General features: G+C 34.1%; 1 long non-coding RNA gene across 2 annotated transcripts; it reads left to right on the top strand.

Moving 5' to 3' along the window:
• Window positions 1-225: 225 nt before the first annotated feature.
• Window positions 226-17,174, top strand: LOC116421292. Of its 2 annotated transcripts, none has more exons than XR_004231601.1 (3): window positions 226-282; window positions 14,676-14,751; window positions 16,588-17,174. It is a non-coding gene; the product is annotated as an uncharacterized LOC116421292 (long non-coding RNA). The 2 variants fall into 2 exon arrangements; XR_004231603.1 differs by lacking the exon at window positions 226-282 and adding an exon at window positions 414-640.
• Window positions 17,175-22,115: the final 4,941 nt, after the last annotated feature.

The raw sequence follows: 22,115 nt of genomic DNA, 5'->3' as shown, positions 1-22,115 counted from the left end.
CCAATCTTTCATGACATTATTATACTGAAGAGTCTTGCCATTTCCTTCTCCAGTTCACTTTATAAATGAGGAAGTGAGGCAAATCAGGATTAGGTGACTTAGCCAGGATCACAGAGCTGGTAAGTGTCTGATTCCAGTTTTGAACTCACAAAGATGAGCATTCCAGACTCCAGGCCCAGAACTCTTTCCATTGTACCTCCTAGTTGCCACAACATAATAGCTGGTAAATGATTGTGGAAAGTCACTCCATCTTTGCCAGTCTCAGTTTCCTATTCTTTAAAAGTGAGATTATAGATTGTTTTAAGGATTAAAATAGATTTAATTTTAATTTTAACTTTAATATGTTTGCCAGACTTTAAAGTCCTGTATAAATGCCATTTTAATATATTATTATTATTAATTATTATCAACTATGTATTTTCACAAGTATTGAAACTATGACCTTTGTTTAAAGGGTCCTCACAGAATCATTTTGGACAACTTACACTCATGAGGCAATTAGTAAAAATATAAAATATTTCATAATTAAGTATGCTATAGCTATGTTATAGAAAATTGAAAGCAATAATAAAAATCAGAATGCTGAAGTAATCAAAAAATTCTTCTGAAAGATGCAGAAGGGGAAAAGGCAGCACTCTTAGTAAGTGAGATCACGACCCCTTCTTATACATTTTATGTCCAATTTTATTTCTTATTTTGCTTGTTTGTATCTATCTATAGATAATATTACCATATATCTATGAACACACACACAGAAAGCAACAGAGAGACAGAGGCAGAGACAAAAGAAAACAAAGAGACAAAGGCAGAAAGACAAATATAGATAATTGTTCTCTGTCCTCTTTTGCATTTGTCTATAGTCCTGTTTCATTTGATTTACTTTCCCTAAACTCCCTCATTTTTGTTTAAATAGAGGGCAATTAATGCACATATTACTCAGGTACTGCTAATCTCATTTTGTATCACTTTATATAAGCACTTCTCTAGTTCCTTGTATTCTTCATATTTTTAGTATCATAATATTAGATTCCAAAAATATATCATAATTTATTAAATCATTCTGCTTCTCCAACTATTGGACACATAGTTTCTCTTCCATTTGGTTGCTATTAGTAAACCTCTGTGATGAATATTTCACTTTTATTTTCCTTTTTATGATATCTCTCATATAAAGCCCCAATAATGAAATTCTTGAGTCAGTAGAAATTATTATTTTGACCCATTTTGTATTATATTATTCTCAAAATCTTTTGTATCAGTCTATTATACCAGTGATATAATAGATTTTTTCCCTTACAGCTCTCTTATTGAATTTCACCAGTTTGGGACTATAATTGACACTCTATCATGTAAGATGATATGTTGATGTTATTTTGATTTATGTTTCTTTGTGTTTCCTTGTCAAAAAGTATCTATTTACATACTTTGACCTCTGCACCTTTGGGCATATAATGCATGTATATGTACCAGCTTTTCATAAATTCTTAATGGTCTTTATATGGTATATTTTTCTCTACTTTCTTTTTATATTAAAAATATTTGGGTTTTGTTTTATAAAATGCTTTTCTTGCATAAAAATTTATTGATTTTTGTCTCTAACAATACTTTATTTCTTTTCCTTTCAATTTTCAATGGTTTTAAATAATATTAAGATAATTAAATTGTGCATATCCTCTTACTCAACAATCCCATTAATCAACATATGCTCTCAAAGGAGTCAAAGGCAGGAAGAATGAATCCATATGTACAATACATTATTACAAAAAACTGGGAATTGTCCATCACTTGTAAGATGGTTGTCCATCATTTGTAAGATGAATGATAAATAAGAAATTATGAAAAGGATGAATTCAGAGAGATCTAGGAAGATGTAGATGAACTGACACAAAATGAAGTGATCACAACATAGAGAACAATTTACCCATAAGTACAAGTTACAAAAGGGAAGAAAGCTTTAAAAGATTATATTGATACACCACAACTCCAGAGGAGTAATGAAGTAAAACATGTTATACATTTCCTGATAGAGAGGAGATGGATTTGTAAGGGAGAATAAAAACTCATATTCTGGGATCTGTCCAATGAGTAGATTTGTTTGCTTAATTATGCCCTTTTTTTTACTTGGTGTTTGGTTTTTAATAAGGATGAATTCAGCATGTAGAAATAGACTACAGATGGTTATATTTTTTAAAAAAGTAGAAAAGAAATAAAAGAAAGTCATTAAGTTATGTTAATGACTCTTCATTAAGGCTGCTTTTATCTGAAGGTCACCAAGATTTATTTAGTAATTATCTCCTCAAACTCTCAGGCTGTACTTTGCAACATATACAATAAACTCTAATGGAATTGGCGATCTTTTTTTAAAGAATAACTTGACAACCACCAACAAAGATGAGCACTTCCATATACAATTAAAAAATACAAATAGACAATTGTACTAGAAACCTCAAATCTCTATTAGGTACTGCTCAAATTAATACAAAAATGTGTGTGATATATTCGATATATTAGTTATCAAAAAGGGTGTATGCATGATTTTTTCACTATATCAATATATCATATTTTTCTTCTCTGTATCTTCCACTAAGAGTTCTGTTCTCTAATTGAAATTTGGCATTTCCTTCAATTAGTTAAAAACATTATGCTGAAAGGAGGCACAAAGTCTTCACTGAACTGCCAAAGGGATCCATGACATATAAAAATCTAAAAACTCATTGTTTGGAGGATTCTTTCTAAATCTAATGGTTACTTAGCTTTAATTTGTGGGTTTAAATGTTAAATATCTAAAATTACAGTTGTTTGAAACATTTATCACAGAGAAGAGATATTGCATGAAGGTTTGTCCTAATCCTGTATTCAGTGAATTTCTCTGAAATTGCCTTCTCTGCTTTGACAAAACCAATTCAAAAGTTTTTTCTTCATTACTATGTGAATGGGTTTAATTGCAGTATTGTTCCTTTGTTAGGGACAAAACTAAAAACTTTCCCACCTGAGAAAAGGAGATTGTCCTTCACTGGGATACAGATCCTCCTGTTACTCCTTTAAATGCTTCTTTACTTCATCCCTTCCTCACAATTCTCAACACATTTCTCTAGATTCATTACAAGGGGCAGGCAGCAACATCTAGAATGAGGAAAAAGTCACAACAAGAGTGAAAGAAAGCTTTTTCCCTTGAGTGGAAGAAGCAAAAGAGATATGGTAAATACTTGTAAAAGGTCCAGCCTTGATATTTGGTACTTGCTCATCTGAAGTCATTTCCCAGGGCATGCCCTTTTTCTTTAGGAGACAATCTGAGTGACTAAAAACCATTACATTGAATTCCCAATCCCTATATTTATGCCCACCTGCATTTTTTATTTCCTTCACAAGCTAATTGTACAATATTTCAGAGTCTGATTCTTTTTGTACAGCAAAATAACGTTTTGTCATGTATACTTATTGTGTATCTAATTTATATTTTAATGTACTTAACATCTACTGGTCATCCTTCCATCTGGGGGAGGGTGTGGGGGGGGGGTAAGAGGTGAAAAATTGAAACAAGAGGTTTGGCAATTGTTAATGCTGTAAAGTTACCCATGCATATATCCTGTAAATAAAAGGCTATTAAATAAAATAAAAAAGAAAGGAGACAATCTGAGGAGTTTTACCTTCAAGTCCAGGGTTCAGTAGATGAAGCAATAATAAATGACTGAAAAAACATTACTCCATTAGCCCATCACTAGTTCTCAAAGCAGGCTGCTAAATGAGGTAATTTAAACAGTTCTGGGAACTTCTCCCAGCTCCAAAATATCTCCCAATTAGTGCCTGAAATGACTTCTTTGACTTTGACTCACTACCTGATGCTCCGAAAATTAGAGAATGATTTCAGTCCACAAATCCTCTTTTAATATGAAAATACTTCCATGAGAACATCTTCACAGTGTGTATGTGATCTCCTTTTCTTGCTGTACATTTACATGCAACTTTTTTTATCCTATTTGGGGTTTCCTTGGCAAAGATACTAGGATCATTTGCCTTTTCTCTCTCTAATTCTTTTTTACACATAAGGAAACTGAGGCAAACAGGGTCAAATGACTTGTCCAGGATCATACAGATCTGAGGCCAGATTTGAACTCAGAAAGAGGAGGATGAGTGAAAGAGGATCTTGACTTTAGATCTATCTACTCTATCTACTATGCCACCTAGCTTTCTGTGATCTTCTAGTACTAACTGATAAAAGGGTTATCTATCCAGTTACAAAAAAGAACATACTGAATAATGTTCTAGCTTTGGCCCCAGGAAGACATGAGTTCAAATTCTGCTTCTGACATTTAACTACCTGTGTGACCTTGGGCAAATTTCTTAACCTCTCTGACTCTCATTTTCCTCAAATATAGAGTGAAGGTTTTAGATTAAAGCTCCTTTAACCCCTCTTCTAACCCTATAACCTATGATTCCTCAATATAGGCCTTCTCTCTCTATTTTGCCCCTGCCAACACTGTCATCCACATAGATCAGAACCTAAAATATTGATAAGAAAAAAATTTATAAGAAAAATAAATTAAATACAAACCTGAATATACAAAAATAAATTATATTCAAAATACTTCAATTTATAGAAATAATAATCAGAAATACATACACATGACATCTATTTTATCCAAGACTGAGAAACACCTAAAACCTAGTTTGCCCATGATTCTCTCTCTGCCAAGGGATTGAACCCTCAAAAGAAAAATATTATCTTGAATCACAAATTTCAAAGTCCTGAGAGAATTCCTGTTCAGATATGTGTTAAATTAGATGATCTGGAGTTCACCAACAACTCTAAGATTCTACAACCCAGCAATCACTTTCAAATAAAATCATTTTAGGCATTTGCCCCATAATCTTTCTAGTTGAAGCACATGGGTCAAGACAATACAACAAGCTTTTTACTAAACAGCTGTCACTGTGTTAGGAAATAGTGATATAATATAGAGAATCAAACAATCTGGATTCTCAAGATGCTGAGGATATAAATAAAGGCAAATAATAGTCTCTGCTTTCAAGAAGCTTACTGTTTAATTGGTCCATTCATCTTAGTTCAAGTCTACTTTCAGCCAAATAGGAAACTTCCCAATATAAGAGACAGATCTGACAATATTACTATGCAATAACTTGATAAACTTCTCCCTATTTAAGGGACAAACAAGGAAATACAGACAAAATGACAATATTCCCATCACTCCCCCAACTCATACAGATTATCCCACAAAGTTCAGAACAGATCTCTTTTCTGATAGTACCAAATAATATTAGCTACTTCAAAATTTTCTTAAAGACTGCCCTTGGAGAAAAAGTGGTTTCCAGAGCTAAGTCCCATTCTCAAATGACTTTAAAATCTAACTAGAAAGGATCCCAGATCATCCTTCCTTAACTAAGCTCCTAAAACTCTTCCTCTCTTTTCTTGTTCCTGTTCCCACAAGGTATTAAGGATTTCTTTTCTGATATTTCTTTTGAAAACTGTGGTAGCAGACTAGGATCTGCTTTCAAAGCATTATAAATATCAGTTATAGCTTTTCCATTAAAGTTTAAAACAGGAAAAAAATCTGTATATTGATTACACAGGCACATTTAATTTATTTTTATAATTGGTTAATGATTTTCCCAAAGTATGTTTCTGTGGTATTGATGTGAGTTAAGAAAGAAGAAATGGCTCACTGCTGTGGTGTTTGAACACCAATAATGAAATTAATCTGGTTAATAGAGCTTGGTGAAAGTTGGCATTTGAGTGATCACACTAGGTTTACTCTTTGAAAAACCCAAATGTTTGGCTTCCCTGCTCAAGTGCCCAATTTATTTTATTCCCCTATATCAATAAAATACAGATACTTTTAATTGATGAGTTAATTAATGAAATAGAAAAGCAGTCTGACAAAATGAACACAGAGCCAACTTAGTACAAGACTTGCTTTTAAGCTCTTCTTTGGAGGAAAAAAAAACACAATTTGATCATGGTCAAGTTAATTCTGAATATCCACTTGCTATATTTGTCAGAAAATTTGCTGATTCAAATCATTTTTTCCAAATCAAATTTCCTCAGCAGATGCTCCTCCCTTGATAAAATTATTGGTCCAGACTTCTTCCCCAGATCCACCCCTAACCAATTAAACAGTAGGTCAGTTTAGCTGGTCACAATTCCTTGCCCACAACTTTCCATCTCTTTTGTACTGGTTGTCTTCCAATGCCAGGAATGCTTTCTCTCTCAGTCTCTCAGTTTCTCTAGCTTTATTAAAGATTCGCTGAAATCCTACTTTCTTCAAGAGATCCTTCCTGATTCTTCCAGCTGCTAATTCCTTCTTCCCCTCTAAAGTTACCTTCTCCTCTCTGTACATACACCATATGTATTTAGTCATCTTCATGTTTTATCCTCTCTTAAAATGTGAGCTCCTTGAGGACAGGGATTATTTTTGCCTTTATTTGTATCTCCTGAACTTCCTGGCACTTAGTAAGTACTTAATAAATGCTTATTGACAAGATATAAGAGATGTTCCAAAAAAATTCCATATTCATTCATTAAAAACAGTTAAGTGCCTATTGAGTGCAGAGCTATTTTTTAGATGATGAGAAGTGTACAGTGTTTAAGTCTGAGTTAATCCCTGCCTTCCTGATAAACTTTTAATTCCAGTAGAGGGATAAAAGAATACACACACAGGTAAAATATTATACTAATAAAATTACCTGCTTGTTTTATAGGTGAAGAAAAGAAAGCCCAGACCTAAATTACACAATTACTTTGGAGAGCAACTCTCATAGCATTCTGTTAAACGGTTTTTTTCACCACACTATAAATGATGATAATTTAAGGTGAAATCTGAGTAGACTAACTTTTCAAGCTCAGACAGAATTGTCTTTCCGATTATTAAGTTAATGCAAACCCCCAAAGAAATCTTTTAGAGCACCACTCCTTGGACACTTAGACCATACAACCTGCAGGGACTACTTGAGATGAGTGGATGGGGAGAGAAAAGGGGCTTTTTCTTCAGGGCAGTAGCTATATCCATATAGAGGCTTAACACTGGGGAGCAGTAAGAACTGGCAGAACACATTTGTGGTTTTGAGATACTAAGTTGACCTTAACAAAATCCAAAATTTACACAGCAAATGATAACAGGAGAATAAGAGAAGAGAGAAATTCTTGGCAAGATAGATCAGTCTTTTCTTATAGCTTTTATAGCATTACATAAATATATTTTCTCACTAAATATCTAGGAAGAAATGGATACACCAAAAGGGAGTTGAAAGTAAATACTGAGAAGACATTTGTCTTCTAGGAATTTAACTGTAGAATAATTAAATTCATTGGAGTATGTAATTATACAATAATGAAACTTTCTCTCCCTAGGAATCTCCTTAGTCCCTCCCTTCCCTATTCCCTCCCCCACCTCCCAGTGGATGAGGAAGCAGGTTAATCCAGGTCTCCTCTTCTCTACCCAGTTAATATCTTGGAGAGTTGGAATAAAAGGATCAAATACTAACATTCCATCTGGTGTCAAGCCTTAGAAAAATCTGTTTTTTCCCCTCAATATTATGGATGGCCATCAGTTGCTCCATAATAGTGCCTAGACTTGAAATGGGTTTTATTTCATCATATAGCTCTATTTGTGTCTCTGTTGCTTGAAGGGGCCTTAAGGTAATTAATAGCAGGCAAGAGGCTGGATGGCTGGCTCACACAGTGAATCTTTTCACTGTCACCCCATCTCAGTATCAGGGAATGAGGCTCTCAAAAGAACAAAGTCTGCTCTCATTGCCAGGTACTAAGCTGATAAGAAAAGCCTTTTATTTTACTGTAAAATTCAGATAAATTACTTCTAAATGTACAAGGAATAACCTCTCTTGCACTAAAGATGTTTTTTGAAGGAATCAGTTTTAAGATAACCTTGTTTTATTAACATTTAATAGGCTATTAAAAGTGTTCCGATAAAGAGAATGTGCATTTTTGGCATTCCAAGTCAGTTTTTAAATGCACTTTCCCTTTCTTACACCTAAATGCTGTCTGATTCATATGCTTTCATGTGCTTTTCATAGATATGACCTGATCTGGTTTCTCTTTCATATTTTTACCAAGTTCTTTGAGAAAAAGGCTTAATAATTGGAAGTTATCATTACTTTTCATAAAACTAGTTGCCTGGTGATAATTCTTACTTTGGGATAGATGGGTTATAGATTACTAAACTATAATCTTTCCAATTAAATAAAATTAAAGGTAGTTGTGGATTTTTGTAATCTTCACATGAGGAAGTCATGAATCCCTAAGGTTTTTTTTTTCTTCTTTTAATTCTAAAAAGTATTTGAGTATTGGGTAAGTGAACCCTACACCAAGGTGTCAGTATCAATGAGATCACACAGGCAGGATTCAAATCTTAAGCGTTTTGTAGGATTATACATCTGTCAATTATGTTTTGGTGGGATTTGTATAAAAAGACCAAACTAGGAAATAGAATTCCAGTTGGAATGAAGGAAAAAGGCCTGGAAGCAATCTTCTCACTCTATGTAAAAGATAGAGACATGAGTATATTTATAGCTTTTTATATCAAATGCTTGGAAGTGAAGGATAGAGGAGAAACAGAAAGGTTTATTTACCAGACTGGCTTACCTAAGAGTTATTTGCTTTTCTGATTGGTCATATGCTCATGTCTGTGTTCAATATGGTTGCCACATTGAGAATAATTCCTGGAGTCAGGGAGGTAACCTCAGTCCTTCACTATAACATTGGTTGCTAGGGTTTCCGAGAATAAAGACTGCTCTCATTGCCAGGTACCAGGCTGATAAGAAAAGCCTTTTATTTTACTGTAAAATTCAGATAAATTACTTCTAAATGTTATTGATCTTACATAAGAACTGATAAGAATTTTAAAAGTCTATGATATCCTCAGTGTTATTTGCTTCCAGTGTGGGGATTCCCTACACCAATGTCAATGGAAACCCATGTGAAGCTTAACAATCATGTTCTGTTTCTCTTCAGCACACAAAGACCAAAATTTGACTTACACATGATCCTTCAGCTACTGAGTTTTAGAGATGGGGATTTGAATTCAAATCTTTCTGAATCTAAAACAAGTTTTCTAACCATTAATGGTGCCCTTCCCATTAAAAAAAAAAAGTCAATAAATTCAAAAAAGCCCCCAAATCTTGACCTTTACACACTACTCACCATCCATAAACCATGTTATCATCAGTAGGTACTGCTGCCAGCTTTAGGCTAGCTGATTTAACAGACAATTCATAATAGATCATGCTTTCTTGAAGCTGCCTTGGGGTGTGTTAGGTATTTGTCTTGGAATGATTTTTTTTAATGTGGGAATGTTAAATCCCTAGCAGCAAGAAAAATGATTAAATGGAAACAATGACAGCCCTATAACACTTGTGAATGAGCCACTATAACAAACACTCAACTGAACCTCTCCTTTCTCCAGGATGAGTGTGGAGTTTATTATCATATTATTCAATTTCAAAGTTAAATTTACTTTTGTGTTCCTCTATAAAATTAAAGAAGCTTAAAGCAAGCAAACAAATAGAGGTCTTTTGGCCTGAACTTTATAGCCCTATCCCTATTCCTAGAGCAATGGGTCCCAAATAAAGTCTTTCTGACCAGATTATTCTTTATTTAAAAAGCAAAAATATTAGGTAGCATAAACAAGAATATACCTTTTTTCTTAGTTATCTATAGTTAGTTCATAAATAAGCATTTATAAGTGCCAACTAATGACTAAACATTGTCCTAAAGACTAAAATATAAAGAAAGGCAATAAGTACCTCTGTTTCTTAAGGAATCCACAGTCTAATAAGGCTATATCACCCCAAAAAAGTTATAACTGGATTCTAACCCATATAGAAAAATCAACCAACTTAAAGTGAAGGCAGTCAATGAATGTTGTCTGCTCCATTTTCAAACTTAACTCCTCATTCATGTTCTAGATTCATTCTAATGACCTAAGTAATGGGGAGGCCACAATATTCTCAAACTAAAACTATCAATGAAAAGGTCATTGTGTTTATTACCTGATTTTTAGGAGTGCTATTTTGAAGAAAGAAAGAGCACTTTATTTGGAGTTCAAATACTTATTCTTCCACTTATTAGCTAATCAATCTTGTCAGTTTTTTTTTTTTTTCCACTTCTCTGGGCCTCAATTTCTTTATCTATAAAATGAAGTGACCTATAAAGTCCCTTGTATCTCTAAATCTATAATTCTAAATTCTTTATTGGTAGTATTGGAAAAGTTAAATATAAATAGTAATTGCCAGTCTGTATCTGCAAGCACTTTTCTGTCTATAAAATTTCTATGTGACTATGGCAATTCTGTTACTCCTACAGATAATTTCCTCTATTGCAATATTGGCATTTATTGAACCAAAATAAAAGATTCATTCAAACAAATTTGTCCAAACAAAAAACTTCAGTGCTTCACACAATGCCTAATGCATAGTAGGTGTTCAATAGATAGCTAGGTGATGTAGGGAATGCAGTGTCTGGCTTGTCAATAAAACTTAAAGTTTAAATCTGACCTCAAACATTTTTATTAGCCATGTAACTATGAGAAACAACTTAACCCTGTTTGTCTCAGTTTCCTCATATGTAAAATGAGCTGGAGAAGGAAATAGCAAATTACTCCAGTATCTTTGCCAAGAAAATCCCAAACAGAGTCAAGAAGAGTTGGAAGCAAATGAAAAACTGGAAAAAAAAAAAAGTATTTAATAAGTGGTGATTGATTGATTCTATTTGCTTCTGATTTTCATCTTTATAAATGTATTAACAAATTGCTATTCACTTAAGAATATTGTTCTTTTTATTGAGTGTTTCTGAAGTATACATAGCCCTGTTTTGCCCTGAGTTGGTTATACAACAAATTCTAGAATTTTAACCCAAACATGGTTAAATTTTAAGACATCATGTCCTTGTTTAAGTTACCTACAATAATTATCTAAAACTATATTGGGTCAAGAAAGTCATAGCAGATGATTTGTGGGACTCTGCCAATTTGGATATCTTTCTCTCCAAACTAGAAATGGTTTAGATATAGATTAATAATAAATTAAATTAAATTACTTCTGGCAGACACACCTAAGCCTAAAAATAGAGTTAAATATTATTATTTTTTCTTGCAACATTTTTAAATATGATTCCTTAATAAGCTCAGTAGGCAAGGACAAGAGAAAGTGTATTCTTGGATTCCTTTCCTTTCCAACCCTTCCCAATTGAATGTTTCCTCAGTTTTGTTATTCTAAGAAAGTGTAAATTCCTCTAGTATCCATAGATAAGTACTGTTCATTTATTCCCCAAAGTATTACATGGTAACTCAATATGTTATATAGAGTTTACCCAGGCTAAATATTAAATTTCAATGATTAAATTTGGAATGAAGAAAATAGAAAAAAAAATCCCCTCATATACTTCTAAAGAATCTTAACAACAATAGGTTTATTCTTTATAATTCTACCAAATATTGTAGCTATTTACTATGATTAATCAATCAACAAACATTTATCATTGCCTACTAAATGCAAGGCAAGCATAGTATAAAATGGTAGGAATACAAAGAAAAGGTTTTTTTGGGTTTTTTTAAGTCCCTGCCTCCAAAAAGTTCAGAGTCTAGTGGGGAAGAAAATATACAAATAAATATATGCACAAACAAAAGAGATACTGGATAAATTGGGAATGATGGGGGGGGGGTGATAATATTAAACTTGGGAAAAGCTTCTTGAAGAAGACAGACTTTAACAGACTCAGAAAAGAAAATACTTGGAATTAACTTCATTTCTTAACCTTGAACTGCTGTAGGCCTTATTTATTTGAATACTTTTTTATTTATATGTCAATTAAATTCAACATCTTTTAAGTACCTAGCATATACACAGAACTCTGCAATAGCAGGTTATACCAGCACAAAAAAACACCCCAAATCCAACCATTCTGGAGAGCAGTTTGGAACTATGCTCAAAAAGTTATCAAACTGTGCATACCCTTTGACCCAGCAGTGTTTCTACTGGTCTTATATCCCAAAGAGATCTTAAAGAAGGGAAAGGGACCTGTATGTGCAAAAGTGTTTGTGGTAGCCCTCTTTGTAGTGGCCAGAAACTGGAAATTGAATGGATGCCCATCAATTGGAGAATGGCTGAATAAATTGTGGTATATGAATGTTATTTAATATTATTGTTCTATAAGAAATGACCAGCAGGATGATTTCAGAGAGGCCTGGAGAGACTTACATGAACTGATGTTAAGTGAAATGAGCAGAACCAGGAGATCCTTATACACTTCAACAACAATACTATATGATGATCAATTCTGATGACATGGCTCTCTTCCACAATGAGATGATTCAAACCAATTCCACTAGTTCAGTGATAAAGAGAGCCATCTATACCAGAGAGTGAACCATGGAAACAGAGGATGGGACACAACATAACATTCTCACTCTCTCTGTTATTTGCTTGTATTTTGTTAAATTTTTCTCTGTTTTTCTTTTTCTTCCTTCTTGATCTGATTTTCCTTGCACAACTGGATGACTGTGTGAATATGTATACACATATTGGATCTGACATGTATTTCGATATATTTGGCATGCAGGGGTCAATGTTGGAAAAATTGCCCATGCATATGCTTTGTGAATAAAAAGCTTTAATAAAAAAATAATAATAAAAAACATCCCAAAATGTCCCTCCCCTCAAATTTCCCATTCAGTTCTAGACTTAGTTATCCTATGATCCCAGGCCAAATATCCCATCAACCTTTCAAATTTGATGTTTTTTACTTGACTGTACTCTTGGATTTCTCCATCATGCCAGCCTCATTATCCTGAAAAATCACGTCATTCTCAGTATCTTCAGAATATCAGCAACTTTTGCTCTAAGACTTCCTTGGAGGAGACCTCCTACTAAAACCTCCACTTACAGAGAATGCCAAGCCATTATTTCATTTTTTATCAGGTCATACTACTTTTGACTTTTCCATCATGCTCCCTTTTATTGCTCTCCTTTTCTACTTCTTTTTGTATGTTGTCTTCCTGCATCCACTTGAAGGCAGGGACTATCTTTCTTTTTCATATTTGTATTCCCAGCACTTAGCACAGTGTCTGGCACATATAGGTACTTTATAAATGTCTGTTGACTGACTGACTTCCCACCTTTGTGCTTCCTATGATCACTGAACAATCTCATCAGGTACTACGAATACAATTATTATCATATCTGCAGATGCCTCCTTTTCCTAAATATTCAACCCTGGACAAAGTTCATCACAATGCTTAGCACATAGTAGGGATTTAATAAATGTGAGGTAACTCACAAAATTCCCAAGTCCCAGTCCTATGTTGTCAACTGCTCATTAGACAGCAAGATAGCCTTGCTCTGATATTTGCACATCTTCACCAGTGTTAGTTACTCCATCCAGTCTAGAGTTCAAGCTCATGAGCCATAGATATCTCAAATTTGACACTTCCAAATCAAACACCATTATTTTGTGAGAACAAACTAGGCAACTTGATAGTACCCAAACTTTGCAACCCTTCCAGTCTCTAAGTCTTTGCATAGAGTGTCCCCTACAGTGTTCACTCCCTCCTCAGCTCCCCTTTTGTTTCTTTCAGCATTCATCTCAAGCTCTAACTCTAAACTTGTTCTATAAGAGCTTCTCAAAAAACATTCTTTTCTGTCATTTCCCTCTCAATTCTTAGAGTATAGGATGCTAGGATTAGAAGGAAGAACTTCAGATTTCCGAGAGCCCAACATTAGCATAGCTATGGTCAAAGGCAAGATGAAAAGTTCTCCTTCCCCATAGATGATGGAGATAGAATGAAGACATTAAGGGTGGGAGTAAGATGCAAATAGACCATCTCCAGACAAGAAGGGGCCTTCCAGCTTCATTTGCAAGTAAAAAACAACAAAAGAAAGGGACTTGTTTCCTTAGATTTTGTTCTAAGAAAGTTAATTAAGTACTAATTATGTTAATGTTTTTGTTTATATAAAGCTTTCCTAATGGTTTTAAGCTGTTTCATGCTGTGGGTACTTTCTTTGTCTTCTAATTAGATTGCAAATTACTTGAGGGTCAGAAAAGGGACTAAAAAAAAAAAAAATTCTCTAAATACTTTCTAGCATGCCTCTTTGTAGTAAGAAGATGAAGGTAAGAACTAGAGTCAATACCTACAGAGTTAAACTTTCATAATCCCACTTTCATCAGAAGCTTTGTCTGCTCTTCATGCCTTCCATCTATTAATTATCTCCAATATATCTTGTATAGGTACTGTGTGTACATAATTGTTTGCATGTTATTTCTCCCATTAGGTTATGATCTTTTGAGTGTGAGAAGTGTTTTTTTTTTTTCATCTTTCTTTGAATTTCTAACATTTAGCAAAGTGTGTAGCATTTTATAAATGTTTGGTGACAATTTGATTTAGTAGGTTCATCAATCTAGAAAGGCTTTGAATTTTGAAGACTGTATTGGTGTTTGTCTCCTAGGACCAGCCAACCTACAAACAGGTGTTTATCATCAGATGTTAAATTTTCCAGTCACAGAAAATCTCATAAACCATCTACTTTCCTCTCTAAACAAACCTGGGACTCTTTTTTAAAAAAATTTCCATCCAATTCTTTTTTTTTTATTAAGTATTGATATAGTCCACCTTTATAATATTGTAATCTCTTATTATACTGTCTTATAGATTTCCTTATTGATCATGTTGTAGTCATATGTCCTAAGCCAGTAGGACTCTATTCCCACAGTGCCACAGACACATGGTGAGTATTGATGCTATTTGTTAGAGAAGCAATATAACAAAAAGAATATTGAACTCAAAGTTAATGTCAAGTCCTAAAAGAAAGCCATGAGTTGAGAAATAAAATGTCTTTAATTGAGGAAATAGAATAGCAAACCTGTCAGCCTGGGGAAGGTCCAGTGTATTTCCCACCCAAAGAGACCTATGGAAAAAATTATTTTTATTTAAAATTTATTTTCAATAAACCATTTTTATTTAGTATTTGTTATTTGTTTAAAGGTTTTAGGAGGGGAGAGAGAGGAGATAGATGAGGAAGCGAGGGCTGGTAGTGAGACCCCAGTGGCCTTTGGCATACAGGCAAAGAAAAACACTTTACTCTGACTAGTTCGTTTTTCATGCTATGAATCCCAATGGAAGGGAGCAAGGACACGAAGAGCTGAGATCCAGCCCAAGCTAGATTCCTTTTTGAGGTAAAATCTCAGGTTAAAGAGATTGAGAATATGGTTTAGCTCAACTTAAGAGTAATTAGTTGAAGAATAGGAATACAAGGACATTACTTAAATTCTGACATTACCAGGATCATTTAAGGGAATGGCGAGTAATATTACATTTGTTATTAACAATTTCTGTCCTTACAGTTACTTATCTGTGCATCAGTTTGAGATAATGATGTTTGTATGATTTCCCTCATTGTGATTGTGAGGAGAAAGGCCCACCGTTAACTTTGAAGTTCTAAATGAATGGTTTGACTGATTCATCCCGTTTTATGTGATCAACTCAAAATCTCCTTTCATTTCTTTTGGCTTGTAAAATAATGGTCCTAAGAGCAGGCCTAAGACTTCATTTCTTTTATCGTTCCCATATTACAGGAGACTGGCTAGAAATACAATTCCCATTGACTTGGCTTTCTTTATGATCATAAGCCTAAGGAAATGTGTATCAGTTTAGTGGGCACAATGTGTTAGAAATATCATACTTAAAAGTACAGATGGGTCTTATATGACTGCTCTGAGGGCATTTTCCACATGAAAATTATCATGGACTGTGTCAATCTATACACCCGCTCAGATTACTCCAGGCCACAAAGGTCAAGAGGGCACCTTTTTCCAATGATAAATACAAGACTACAGATGCTTTGTGATGAGCACTGACCAGTACATGCTTTCCTTCCATAAGTGTGCATGTCAATGTCTTTATCTTGATAAACTAGATTTTAATGAAATAAAACCAGGGATTTGTATTGTGAATATTTTGTCTTACATTTGCAAGATTCCAAGATCTAAATGGCCTGAATACAGACCTTGTCTTCCAGCAGCTGCTCAGGTAAATCAACAAACAGTTTTCTTGCCAGAGTAGAAATAGCCAGTGGGAAGGGTGACTGCCATTTTGAAATGATTTTGCCTTTGTTCGGATGTGACTTTTTCACCTTATTTTGATGAGGCAATTCCACACTAGATGACATTTTCCCACTGAGCTCCTGCTCTAGCTGTTCTTTTCTGAGACATGTATGGTGAATCATCAACATGAAAAAAAAAATTAATCTTTGAAAGTGGGTCACTGCCAAATGGGGAAAGATTAATCATCCTTTCATTCTCTATGATTAATTTGTACCAGTTGCAACAGGAAGTATCCATAACAGCTGACAACCACTGTTTTGACTGGGTATTCTAAGGCTGATAGAGTGTGTATTTACATTGAGTATTGCCTTTGGTAACAAACAAGTGGCTACTTCCTAATACCTCCAGGGAAGTATCAGTTTTGCTCTGTTTATTCTATAATTTTTCACAGTAGTGTTGGAGAGAAAGACATTACTCCTAAAGAAGCCAAAGTTGACATTGTTTTCTGGTTTTCATTTCAGGTCTCAAAGTTAAAGCTGATGAAGTTCTCAAGACTGATTATTTTATGAGAAGCATTGTAAACTGATTAAGATGCCTACTTATGTCAGGGAAGCTATCACTTTGCTACCTGCTGGGAGAACCTTCATTAACAAAATCCCTTTAATTGGATCTGCTTTGAAATCCATCAGTCCTTAGGCAGATTTCTTGTATATCTACTGTACTGAACTTTGTGAGGGTACAAAGGCATTTGAGGTATGTTTACCAAATTCTCTAAGTGATATCAACAGAGCCAGGAAAAATGAGGAAGGAAAACTGATCATAGATTTGAAATTGGAAGAGACCTTAAATATAATACAGGCTGTTACTTTTTGCAGAGGAGGAAATTAATGCCTACAGATTCAAGGTTGCATGAGTAAAAAGTATCAGAACCAGGAATTGAACCACAATTCTACTGCACCATACTGCCTCAAATTCTACCTTATAACAAAAATCTTGTTTGATGTTTTGCTTTATTTTCAAAAGAAAATTCTATTGCATTGACTATCCAAGTCACTAGAGATGATGTAATTGTTAAGCATTACAATAAAAATGATGATGATGATGATGATACCAATGATAACTAATATCTATGTAGTGTTCAAGGTTTTAACACTTTGCAAACTTTATCTCATTTTAACCTCACAACAACTCTATTTAGTATGATTACTCTTTTTTATGGATAATAACATAGACTCAGGAAGTTTAAGTGACTTGATCATGGCAGCAAGTAGTAGAAGTAGAATTTAAAATTAGATCTTTGTGACTCCAAGTTGATCACTTCATCCATTACACCATTGTTGATAAGTAACCATTAATTTACAAATCATATACAAATTACTAAATAATAATCCAAAAAAAATACGCTAAATAGGGGCAGCCTGATGGTGCAGTGGATAGAGTACCAGCCCTGAAATCAGGAGAACCTGAGTTCAAATGTGACTTCAGACATTTAGCTTCTCCTGGCTGTGTGACTCTAGACAAATCACTTAATCCTAATTGCCACAGCAAAAAATAATATAAAATAAGCTAAATATAAATATAATAACAGAAATAATTGCAAGGTTGTAGTTTATACATATTTATTTATAAGATATTATTAAATTAATACTCAATGTTCTGAAGAATACTCTGCACAAATGAGGAATGAAAAAGAAATAATATAAATAGGAAGTTGGATGATTTCAAAAAAGAGTAATCTCTGGACCAAAGCATTCATTTATAACTATTATTTATTTGGCTGATCCAGTCAGTTCAAGAAAGGAAGACATGAGGTCAAATTCATGGGGAGAATCTATATGAAAGCAGTTCACATTTATGTGGCATTTCATATAATATATTTTGTTTCTTCCATAGAATGTCAACTTCTTGAGGTCAAGAACTGTTTCATTTCTTATCTTTGTATCATTAGAATCTCACATAATTGCTGGCATATAAAAAACACTTAATAATCATTAATAATTGAGAGATTGAAAGGTAGTGTAGAACCAGATTGCAGAAGTCCTAAAATTTCAGACAAAGGAATGTATATTTAGTCTATTAGCAATATAGAGCTGCTCAAGATCTTTGAGCAAGGAAATGGAATGGAATACCTAAGAAGTTTTATTTGGTAACATATGGTGAACATATGCATCACTGTTTTATACTTCAATGATATCAATATTCAACAAATCACTGAAGTCACATCTGTTATGGTGTCATTGGAGATACATTCTTTAAGGAAAGTCTTCAAGGTTATATTTTGTACTGTTGAATCAATGTATTTTTTCAAATCAATAAATGATATACACAGCAGAACCTTATATTCTCTTGTATGATCATAAAAATTGCTTCAAAAGACTATCTGATCCACTGAAGAAAGGACTTCTCTTTTTTAACAAGAACTATTGGGAAAACTGGAATGAGGTTTGGCAGAAATAAGGCTCAGGTTGGCATCTTAGACCACATACCGGAATTTGTTCAAATTGTATACATTCCCTAAACATAAAAACTCACAACATAAAATAATTAGAAGAGAATGAGATCAAATACTTTTTACACTGTGACTAACAGAGGAATTCTTAAGGGAAGAAGGAATACTCACTTTTGAGTAGGAAAAATGTTTTAAGCTTTTTCTATCCAAGCATAATAGCATTTAGAGACAAGGCTCCATAAAATTCTCATATCCTAACATTATTATCTCCTTGTTTTTGTGTCTCAATTTCCTCTTTCCCAATCTTCTAGAGGTATATACATGCTAGCTGTTGTTTTTGTTATATCTTAATAAATATATTTCAATATAATTGGTTGCTTTGTAATCTTGAGTATTTTTTAATGAAATTAAAAGCATTATTCTAAGAAGGGGTCTAATAATATTCCCAGACTGCCAAAGTAATCCATGATACATAGAGAGGTTAATTTTAGAGCATCTTCCAACATTAGCTCCTTTGCCTTGATAATGTAGGGACTTGAATCTAGTTAGAAGTCTTTTATTAAGGACCTAATATACCCTTATTACATATTCTTATAATTATCTGGTCTAGTGAGGTCTCATGACAATTCTTTTATAGACTGATTTTCCTCTCAACTATTCTAACTTATTTTGTGAGCCAACATTGCCAGGAAAAGGAGGAGACAGTCCTGGCAACAGCAATGGGAAAATATCTTGCATTAACTTAGACCTTCCTTTGCTCTAATCCAATAGATCTTACTGGAGCTGATAGATAAAACTGAAATAAGAGCTACATGTTTAACCAATAATTTCCTCTGTTAAAACATAGTGTATTTCACAATTAAAATATAGTTTGATGGTCAATATATCTAATTAATCAATTAAGTTATGTAACTATGCTACAACATAGTAGAAAAGTGAAGGTAACACAGTCCCTTCCCTCAAGAAGCTTGCACCCTAACAGATGCCCCTGATGACTTTGCTGCTGAGGTATCCATGAAGTACAGAGGTGCAACTTCTATATGTCTTGAATTTCTTTCATTTCTTTATTCTCAGTGATTTTTCTTTTTTTGTCATTGTTCTCTGTGCCCTCTTTGAAGTCAATTTCTTCTTTATTTGGGGGCAGCTAGATGGTACAATGGATAGCACATTGATCTTGAGTTAGGAGCACCTGAGTTCAAATGTGACTGCAGACACCTAACACTTAATAGCTGTGTGATCTGGGCAAGTCATTTATCCCCAATTGCCTTACCCCCAAAAAAAGGAAGAAATTCTCTATCTCACCTTTTTCAATGGCTACACAATATGTTGTCTTTTTCCACAGAACAATGAGTAGACAGTATTCTGGAGGAAAGGAACCATATCCACAAAGTATAAACTGAAACCAATAGTTTAGAAAAAAATGAGGTTTCTTATAAACTTATATGGAATAGAACATGTTAAACTTAAAAAATAAAATGATAATAGCTAACTTGTGCACTACTTTCAAGTTTACAAAGCACATTTCTAGTCATTTTTTCAGTCACATCCAACTCTTTATGACCCTTTCAGAGTTTTCTTTCCATGTCCTTTTCCAGCTCCTTTTACAGATGAGAAAACTGAGGGAAACATGGTAAAATGAGCTTGTCCAAGATCACACAAGTAGCAAATGAACTTAGGTCTTCCTGACTCTAGATCCAGTACTTCATCCATGAGTGAGCACAGAGAGCACCTAAGAGATATGATATCTTTTCATCCTCAAAACAACCCTGTGAGATATGTGCTATTATTGTTATTACTGTTTTCCAGATAAGGAAACTAAGAGTAAGAGGTTATATGACTTGCCCAAGTGATAGGGGAAATAAGACCCCTGCTAGCAACCCAGTGTCTGGATAGATCATAGGAAGGTATGTTAACAGGAGAATTTAAGTTTATTGAATATAAGTAGAATTTAAGTGGGTCTTTGTTGAATGAGCCAGACCTAGCTGACTTCAAAAGCTATTCCTAGAGGCAAACAAGGAGGAGAACTGACTGGATGATCTCATCCTTCTCTTTCAAATTCCTTACATTGACAAAATTAGCATGACTCCACAGTTACTGTACCCAATCAGAAAGCCAAGTTATGATGTCAACACCCAATGTTATTTTTCTCCTATAAAAGAACCTACTAGAACCCTACTTCTTTGCTAACTCTTTTTAGGAGACTAATTCCCTTTTAGGGTTAACCCACCAGTCAATAGAGCAATCCCCTGCTAACTCTTCTGTTTACTAAGCACCACAATGGCTAACTCCTTTTAGCCTACTAGTCAAGGGCATTTGTAATCCTCCACTATACTCCTTTATGACATTATAGATTCTTAGGAACTGTTATCCTTATGGCAACAAATTCTCTAGGAACTTTGCCTGACTTACATCAGGCATCTTTCCCCTTGTTATAGTCAGTTCATTAGGAATTAGCCTGCCTTAATGGCATCTTTTCCCTTATTAATAGCCAGTTCCAATAGAAAACTTAGTCCCCTGTCTTTACCTTTGTTAATCATTAACTACCTTTTGGAACTTAGCTTAACAGTCAATTGTGTAAAAATAAAATGTGAATCTCTTTATTTGCAGATAGTCTAAAACTATACATTCTTTTGATATAGTTCATGACATCAGTCTGAAACCCAAATATATTTTGGGGGGTCTAACCCTCAAACCCCAGCACAAGATCATAAAGCTAGTAAACATACAAAGCAGATTTCTTAGTTTTACTAATTCCAAGTCCAATGCCTTCACCAGCAAAGAAAATGAAAAAATCTCTACAAGGAAACCAAACTCAACAATGAAAAATCAATAGTGGTCCTCCCTAGAGCACATATAATTAATTAAACATACCTCAGAGAATGAGAGGGTTAAACAGAATTCAACAGTTGTCTTATATAGTCATAAATGGTCAGTGTATCTGATGTTTGTTTAATTGTGTTTCCTTGTTATGGAACCATGGTGGAGGGAGACAAGGGGCAACAGGGAAGCACAAAAGGAAGATCATTTCCAGAGATGACTGTGATGTTATGACTTAAGATATCAATAAAACTTTATGTTTTTACATGAAACTAGAAAAAGGGGGGAAAGATCTATAACTAAGTGAATGGATGGCTCACAGGTTCTCTTTGGAAAAACAAATAAAGGAGTTTGAAGAGTTGTTTTTATTATGTGCTCAAAGGCAAAAAGAAATTTTATTTTAAGGGGTAGTTGATCATCTTGAAATATAAACAAATGGATGAGGAAGATCATTGTAGCCCTAAGACATATGTATCAAGTGTACAAACTGTTGGCCCTGGGCTCTTGGGAACTTAGCCAAGTTTAGTTATTTTGTGTGCCTGAGGTGGCTACAGAACCTGAAAACTGAATTGTCAGCAGGGAAAAGGGTGGGAGGCAAGAGTTGATGTAGAAAAATAAGTTTAGACTTGTTTGACTTGGCTGTAAACAGCAGAATTAGGAGCAATGGATAGAACCTGCAGAGGAGAAGATTTTGGCTTGATAAAGGGGGGGGGGGGTGGAACAAGAGAACTCCCTAACAATTGAAATTATCCCAAAGTAATGAGGTAACTCCTTTGGTGGAGA

Source organism: Sarcophilus harrisii, chromosome 1 (genome assembly GCF_902635505.1).
Source record: "Sarcophilus harrisii chromosome 1, mSarHar1.11, whole genome shotgun sequence".
Taxonomy (NCBI): Eukaryota; Metazoa; Chordata; class Mammalia; order Dasyuromorphia; family Dasyuridae; genus Sarcophilus; species Sarcophilus harrisii.
This window is presented reverse-complemented; position numbering and strand designations above follow the sequence as displayed.